Source organism: Crocuta crocuta, unplaced genomic scaffold, assembly GCF_008692635.1.
Source record: "Crocuta crocuta isolate KB4526 unplaced genomic scaffold, BGI_CrCroc_1.0 scaffold344, whole genome shotgun sequence".
Classification (NCBI taxonomy): Eukaryota; Metazoa; Chordata; class Mammalia; order Carnivora; family Hyaenidae; genus Crocuta; species Crocuta crocuta.
Genome location: NW_027533081.1, coordinates 1,872,932 through 1,882,296, shown reverse-complemented (window position 1 = coordinate 1,882,296; position 9,365 = coordinate 1,872,932).

Genomic DNA, 9,365 nt, shown 5'->3' with positions numbered 1-9,365 from the left:
TGGGGGAGCAGTCCAAGTGGCTGCAGGATTACAGGCAAAGGAAACAGAATGTTCCAGGTGACAAGAGCAGACTGTGGACTGGGCATGCCCTTCCGCATGAGGTTGTCTCTGTGCCCTCCCTTCCACTGCCCACAGCATCCTCTCCCAACGCTGGCAGGGTCTGCATGCTCTGGGCTCCCTCCCTCTCTGGCCAGCCATAGCTCCTGACGGCCCACATCCTGCAGGAAAGGGGCAGGGCCTTCCAGGGGGAGAATTTCTGTCTGGGCCTTCCTCATGCTAGCTACCCCCCACCTTCAGGCCAGATCTCCCTCCAATCTGCAGCAAAGGGTGCGTCTGCTGGTGACCTGAAGTGACCATGCCAGAGAGCCGGGTGAGGCAGCAAACAGCCGTTGGCATGCACAGGGACGAGAGGGAACGGCCGGCACATCCACATTCTCGGAGGCGCCTCTCTGCAAACTCCAGTGGCTCAGCGAGACTTCTTCTCTCCTACGTATGGGGATAGCATGCACGGGCTTGCTCTGTGCCTGGGACCTACCTCAGCAACCCCACACTGTGACCAGTCTCTCTGAGCCACATATTTACTTTTTTTTTTTTTTTAAATATTTTTATTTATTTCTAGGAGAGAGAGAGAGACAGTGTGAGCAGGGGAGGGTCAGAGAGAGAGGGAGTCACAGACTGAAACAGGCTCCAGGCTCTGAGCTGGCAGTCAGCACAGAGCCCGACACGGGGCTCGAACCCACGAACCGCGAGATCATGACCTAAGCGAAAGTCGGACGCTTAACCGACTAAGCCACCCAGGCGCCCCTCATATTTACTTTTTAAAAAAAGTTTTAATAGACTCTTTTTCAGAGCCATTTTAGGGTCACAGCAAAATTGAGCATAGAGTGCAGAGATTTCCCACACACCCGCTGTCCCCGCACAACCTCCCCCACTATCAACATCTCCCACCAAGTGCGACATTTATCACAATTAATGAACACACAGTAACACCTCACACAGTTACCTATGGACCAGAGTCCATAGGTAACATTAGGGCGCACTCTTGGTGTCGTGTATCCTATGCAACTTTATAATATCATTCAGACTAGTTTCCCTGCCCTAAAAATCCTATGTGCTCTCCCCGGCAACCAGTGATCATTGTATTGTCTCCGCGGTTTTGGGTTTTTCCAGAATGCCATATACGTGGAGTCATATAGTATATAGCCTTTCCGGACTGGCTCCTTTTACTTGGTAATATGCATTTAGGTTCGTCTGTGTCTGTTCACGCCTTGCTAACCCATTCTTTTTTAGTGCCGGGTAATATTCCACTGTTCCGATGGACCATTCATTTCCTGAAGGACGTCTTGGTGGCCCCCAAGTTCTGGCAATTATGAATAAAGCCGCTATGCACATCCGTGTGCAGGTTTTTGTGTAGACATACATTTCCAACTCCTTGGAGTAAATACCAAGCAGCATGATTGCTGAGTCATGGGTTAAGAGTGTTTCGTTTTGGAGCGCCTGGGTGGCGCAGTCGGTTAAGTGGCCGACTGGCTCAGCTCATGATCTCACAGTTCTTGAGTTTGTGCCCCGCGTCGGGCTCTGTGCTGACAGCTTGGAGCCTGGAGCCTGCTTTAAATTCTGTGACTCCCTCTCTCTCTGTCCCTCCCCTGCTGACTCTCTGTCTCTCAAGAATAAACATTTAAAACAATAAAATAAAAAAAGAGACCATGTTTAGTTTTGTAAGACACCACCAAACTGTCTTCCGAAGTGGCCATACCATTTTGCATTCCCACCAGCAGTGAATGAGAGTTCCTTTGCTCCACACACATTCACTTTTTAAGGCAGCATTTATTAATTTTTTTAGCATAAAATGTCTTCTTTATAGAAAATCTGAAACCCAAAAGGAAAACATAAAGAATAAAATGAAAATCACTAGCGATTCCCTGACCCTTCACTTACTCAACAAATAGATGAGCATCTGCCGCCTGAGCCCCATTCCAGGGCCGGGCTACACAGTGACCTGCCAGACTTGTCTTCACGTAAGGGAGGCCAACTGTCCAAATACCAGTAAGTCCTTACTACCACACGTGGTGGAGGGAGTCTCAGACGGTGAGAGGGCCAGGAGGAGAGCAGGGAAGTGCCCAGCAGAGGACCAGCCAGCTACCCGCTCTGCATGACACAAAACGCCTTTTACCTAATTGCACATTTCCCTGCTCCTAGTTTGTGCTGATTGATCCCAGCCCACCCAGCCGCATGCTTCCCACTGGGCTGCATTGTGACTTTATACGGTGGCACAGCAGTCCCCGGAATTCAGCCAGCCGCCTTCTGAGAAGTGTAGGCTGCCAGTTTCTAAGATTTGGCCACGGGTAGATAATCCAACAGTGAGTCCCCTTGTTCACAACTGGGTTATCAACTCAGGCTAGTGCCCTGGCCACCGGACAAAAAGCTAAGGCATTTTTGGGTTTGATTTTATTTTTGTATTCATCTCGATAATCTATAGGGCTTCAAAACAAGTCTTTAAAAAACGATAATCTATAAGGGCTTCTAAATCTCATTATTGTATTTCATTTCTAAAGCGACAGGATCATAGCATCCTGTATTTTTGTTTCAAGAGAACAAAATTGGGACACCTGGCTGGCTCAGCTGGTGGAGCACATGACTCTTGATCTCAGGATTTTGAGTTTGAACCCCACATTGGGTGTAGAGATTCCTTAAAAATAAAATCTTTAGGGGCGCCTGGGTGGCTCAGTCGGTTAAGCATCCAACTTCAGCTCAGGGGGGTCATGATCTCACAGTTCACGGATTTGAGTCCCCACATCGGGCTCTGCACTGACAATGTAGACGAAGTCTGCTTGGGATTCTCTCCCTCCCTCTCTCTCTCTCTCTCTCTCTCTCTCTCTGTTCCTCCCCCGCTTGTGCTCTTTCTCTCTCAAAAATAAATAAATAAAAACATTTTTAAAAATAAATAAAATAACATCTTAAAGGAAAACAACAAAGAGAGCAAAATCATTTGGAAGAAATGAGTTAAATGGGAAAAACACCTTTGAAGGTGCACTTCCATGCAGGCACTTTTAAAATGGAAAATCTTCATATTTAGATAGACACAAATTGAGGTATAGATATATATATTTATTGATAAAATGTTAATACATTTAAAATCTAGCTGATGAGTAGGTGGGGTTCCATTTAACATTTTCTTAGATAAATACAATGCAGATTTAGGTATATGAGAATTCCATTTAATATTTTCTCACATAGATATTGATATTAGATAGATATCTGTAGATTATATATCTATATGTATGTATCTATATGGATATAGATATTAGGTACATAGGTTAGAGATATCTATCTATCTACCAACCTATGAGAAAACATTAAATGGAGTCCCATATACTTATCAGCTAGATTTTAAAAGTATTAACATTTTGTCACATCTGCTTTATCTTTTTTTTTCCCCTTTGTTCAAGTGTTTTCCAGCACAACCCAGACACATTTTATGCCTAAATATTCTAGGAGACATTAAACGATTAAAATTTTAAAATATTACCCCAACCCGGTCATCACATCTGACAATATAACAAACAATAGAACAAAATTCCTTTAAGTAATCTGACATGAGCTGGCATTAGCTCTTTCCAGAGGGTTCCAGAGACCCCCCTCTGCCACTGGGGTGCACCAGGCTCACCTCCCAGCCCCCCAGCAGGGAGTGAGGACAGCAGTGGCAGACAGACACTGCCCCCGTGTGGCTCCTTCCAGCGCTGGAGAAAGGGCCCTGGATGGGGCACTTTCACCCCACTAGGCACAAATACACTCCAATAAACCTATTCATAACCAAAAAGACATTTATTTTACTTTGGAATGGTTTAGAAAGAAATACAAAGCATTTCAACCAAAGTGCTTTTTAGGTTACTGATCTTTTATTTGTAAGGAAAAGGGTCCATATCTATTATTAGGACCCTCACTCTGCAAGGTGCACCTAAAATTGGGGCTCCCTGATGAACAGACTTCCCTCACTTCTTCAGCTGCACCACCACAACCACATCGATCATTCTAGGCAGCAGGATCAAGCCTGTCTCCCTCTCATTTTTGATTTGGATTTCTGGTGTGTGTGTGTGTGTGTGTGTGTTTTAATGTTATGTAATTCTTACATTGTAAGATTCACCCTTTTAAAGTGTATGATTTAGTGGTTGTTAGTATATTTTAAAAGTTGCGCACATCATGAACTATCTGGTTTCAGAATCTTTTCATTACACCCCCAAAAACTCCATACCCCATCAGCAGTCACTCCCCATCACCCTCCTTCCCCTGCCATCTCCCCTCACAACCACTAATCTACTTTATGTCTCTATAACTTTTCTTATTCTGTACATTCAATAAGTGGAGTCATATGATATGTGGCCTTTTGTGTCTGACCTCTTCCACTTTGCATAATGTTTTCAAGGTTCGTCCATATATAGCATGAATCAGAACTTAAATTTTACAGCAGAATAACATTCCATTGTATGTATATACAACATTTTGTTCATCCACACTTCAGTGGATTGGCATCTGAGTCGTGTCCATCTTTTGGCTACTATGAACAATGCTGCTAAGAACAGTTGTGTACAAGTTTTTGCATGGGCATATGATTTCAGTTCTCTTGGGTATATCCATAGGTGTCGAATTGCTGAGTTTTATGGTGACTCTGTGTTTAGCTTTTTGAGTAACTGACAGACTGTTTTCCACAGCAGCTGTACCACCTTACATTCTCCTTAGCAATGTATGAAGGTTCTCATTTCTCCATGTCCTTGTTATGGTATATCTTTTTGATTAGTGATACTAGTGGGTGTAAAGTAGTATCTCATTGTGGCTTTGATCTCATTTGTTATGCATCTTTGTATGTGCTTATTGTTTGCACATGGAGAAATATTTATTCGAGTCCTTTGCCTATTTTTACACTGGATTATTTGGCTTTTTATTGTTGGATTGTAAAAGCTCTTTACATGTTTTGGATACCCCAGTCCCTCATCAGATACATAATTTGCAAGTATTTTCTCCCATCTTATGGGTTGTCTCTTCACTTTCTTGATGGTGTCCTTTGAAATACAAAAACATTTCAATTCTGATGATGTCCAATTTATCTATTTTCTTCTTTGGTTGCTTGAACTTTTGGTGTCATTTATCTAGAAACCATTGCCAAATTCAAGGTCATGAAGGTTTATACTTATGTTTTTTTTTGAACAGTTTTATAGTTTTAGTTCTTATCCTAGTTCTAAGTTCTTTCTTTAGTTCTTACTGGTTCTGATCAGTTTTGAGTTAAAACTCAGGGTATGAGATGGGGATCCAACTTCATTCTTTTGCATGTAGATCTATCCAGTTCTTCCAGCATGATTTGTTGAAAAGACTTATCTTTTCCCCCTTTGAATTATCTGGCACCCTTATCAAAAATCTGATTAACCACAAAAGTGAGGGTTTATTTGTGGACTCTTGATTCTATCCCATTGATCTATACATCTATCTTTATGCCAGTAACTCAGAGTCTTGATTATTGTAGCTCTGGAATAAATTTTGACATCAGAAATTATGAATCCTCCAATTTTGTTCTTCTATTTCAAGATTTTTGGTTATTCTGGGCCCCTTTAATTTCCATATGAATTTTAGGATCAGCTTGTCAATTTCCTCAACAAGGTCAGATTACATTGGATCTGTAAATCAGTCTGGGGTATTGTCAATGTTACAATATTATGTCTTCTAATCCACAAATACAAGATGTCTTCCCATTTACTTGTCTTCTTTAATCTCTTCAACAATGTTTTGTACAAAAGCACTTCTTTGCAAGTGCAAAGAGCTAGTACTAGTGTGAGAGCCCTTCTTTGGTTAAATGTATTCCAAGTATTTTATTATTTTCATGCTATCATACATGAGACTATTTGCTTACTTTCATTTTCAGATTGCTCATTGCTAGTGTGTAGACATAGAATTGATTTTTGTATATTGATCTTGTATCCTGCAACCTTGCTGAACTTGTTTATTAGCTCTAATCATTTTTAAAAATTCTTTAAGATTTTCCATATATGAGATCATGTTATTTGCAAATACTTTCATTTTATCTTTTATAATCTGTCTGCCTTTTATTTAATTTTCTTTCTTTTTTAAAAAGTAATTTTATTTTTAAGTAATCTCTACACCTAGTGTGGGCCTCCAATTTATAACCCCAAGATCAAACGTTGCATGCTCCACTTGAGCCAGCCAGGTGCTCCTCATTTTCTTTCTGAATTGCCCTGACTAGAGCTCAAGTACAGTTTTGAATAGAGTGGCAACAGGCAACATCCTTATCTTGTTCCTGATCTTAGGGTGAAAGCTTTCAGTCTCATGATGTAAGTTGTGAGGGTTTTTTGGTAGATACTCCTTATCAGGTTGAGGAAGTTCCCTTATACTTCTGGTTTGTCTGTTTGTTTGTTTTTAATATAAAAGCTTGCTAGATTCTGTCAAATGCTTTTTTTCCCTCTGCACCTATTGTGATGGTCATGCATTTTTTGGTCCTTTAGTCCACTAATATAGTAATTGCATTAATTGATTATTGACCCAACATTCCCGATACAAATGTTACTTGGCCATGGTATATAATTCCTTTTAAGATATTGCTGGATTTGATTTACTAGTTTTGGTTGAAGATTTTGATATCTATATTCTTAGAGGATATTGGCTTGTAGTTTTCTTTTTTGTGATGATTTTGTCTGGTTTTACAATCAGGGTAGTTCTGGCCTCATAGCATAAGTTAGGAGGCGTTCCCTCTTCTTCGATATTTTGGGAGAGTTTGGTGTATTTATGAGTTTCACCATCTGGCCCTGGGTTTTTCATACGGAAAGTTTTTGATTACTGATTCAATCTCTTTACTTGTAAGTCTATTCAAATTTTGTATGTCTTCTTGAGTCTGTTTCCGTAGTTTCTATCTTTCTAGAAATGTATCTATTTCATCTAGGTTATCTAATGTGTTGGCATATATGCTCCTTTTGTTGAGCTAAAATTAAGATGCCTTCAAAGCCACTTACCTTCTTTTTTTTTGTTTTGTTTATTTATTTATTTTGAGAAAGAGAGGAAGAGAGGGAGAGAGTGCCAAGCAGGCTCTGCAAGGTCAGCGCAGATCCTGCCTTGGGACTCGAACTCACGTATTGTGAGATCATGACCTGAGCCAAAATCAAAAGTCGGACACCTAATTGAACACTTAGCCAACTGAGCCACCCAGGTGCTACCACATACCTTCTGAAGTCTCCAGGGCACAAGGTTTTTTTCCAGCTCCCAAAGGTCACTTGTATTCTTTCAAAACCAGCAGGGTAGTATCTTTAAACCTCTTGCCTCCTTTCTTTTATAAGGACCTACGTGATTATATTGGCCCACCCCTCAGATCACCCAAATTAAGATCCCCCATATCAAGATCCTTGATTTCACCATACCTTCAAAATTTCATTTGCCATGTAAGGCAACATATTAGTGGTCCCAGGGGTTAAGACATTGATATTTTAAGGGGGGCATTCTGCCCACCATGGCATTCAATTGTTATTAGTATCCCTTCCTAGTCTCTTTAAATTTCTATAACATTGGCAATAATGTCTCCTCTTTCATTCCTGATTTTAATAATTTATGCTTTCCCTTCTTTTTTGGTCCGTGTAGAAAAAGATGATCATCGTTGATCTCTTAAAAAATCAGCCTTTGATTTTGTTGATTTCTCTATTGTTTTTCTATTCTCCTCAATGTTTTTTCATTCTAATCTTTATTATTTCTTCCTTTGGTTTGCATTAGGTTTAGTTTGCCCTTTCTTTTCCAGTTTCTTAAGGTGGAAATTTAGGTTATTGATTTGAAAATGTTCTTTTTTCCTAANGATCAGTTCTAGTAGGCTTCTGGTGGAGTCTGTCGGGTTTTCGATGTAGAGTATCATGTCATCTGCGAAGAGTGAAAGTTTGACTTCCTCTTTGCCAATTCTGATGCCTTTGATTTCCTTTTGTTGTCTGATGGCTGATGCTAGGACTTCCAGCACTATGTTAAACAACAGTGGTGAGAGTGGACATCCCTGTCGTGTTCCAGATCTCAGGGGGAAAGCTTAGAGCTTTACATTTCTTTCTGCATACTGTTTTAGCTTCATCATGTAAGTTTTGGTATGTCATATTTTTTATTTTCATATATCACACGGTATTTTCTAATTTCCTTTCTCATTTCTTCTTTGACCCAATGTTTATTTAGCTCAATATCATTTAATTTCCACATGCTTGTGCATTTCCCAAATTTCCTTCTGATTATTGATTTTTAACTTCATTCCATTGTGGTTGGGGAAGATTATTTGTATGATTTCCATCTTTTAAAAACCTACTGAAACCTGTTTTTTGGCCTCATAGAGGATCTATCCCGAAGAATGTTCCTTGTGAACTCGAGAAGAATGTAAACACCTCTTTAAAGGTCACATCTCCTGGGGTGCCTATGTGGCTCAGTTGGTTAAGCATCCAACTCGATTTTGGCTCAGGTCATGATCTCACAGTTTCGTGGGTTTGAGCCCTGCGTTGGGCTCCGTGCTGACAGTGCAGAGTTGGCTTGGGATTATGTCTCTCTCCCTCTCTCTCCGCCCCTCCCCCACTCGTGCTGTCTCTCTCTCAAAATAAATTAAAAATTTTTTAATCTTAAAAACATAAATAAAGATCCCATCTCCAAATAAAGTCACATTCCAAGGTACTGGGGGTTAGGATGTATGAATGTTCAAAGCACACAACTCAGCCTATAACGATGTGTAACTCATCTCATACATCTCTGGCACCTTGCACAACATGTACAAACTCACACAGATACAGAAAGGTAATGATCACAATGTTATGCATGGAATCACTCAGCAGCCACAGCCTTTATTGAAGAACGTATTATGAGAAAAAGCATGTCCTGCTTCCATCTTACCACTAGAGGGAAGTAAGTGTCCACAAACTCTGAGCCCAGGACGCTCCTTGGCGAGGTGGCATTCTGAACCACGCCTTCATCCAGTGAAGACCGGGATACTAAGTTTTCCTGTTTTCTTTGTGCCCAGCTGACCCAACATCATTAGGATGGGTCCGTGCTCCTCTCGTCCTCAGTGAGGGGAGAAAACCATCTGTCCCCAGGCTTCTTCTGTGTAAGATCATGTTCTGTACACACCCCTTGAAGGACAATCACCACCGTGTCCTAGAGTTGGATTGCAGGTACCTGAGACTCAGGACAGATTCTAGATGGATTTAGAGAAGCCAGTGAATTCAAGTGGTGGTATTTCTGACTAGTAATCTCCTGCAATAAGACAGGGAAAGGGGCTTCTCTGTCACTTCTCTTGAACATCCTGTTCCAAATTTCTGATACTCCCAGGGATACTTTGTCTCTAACCAAGGGCTCCTGGA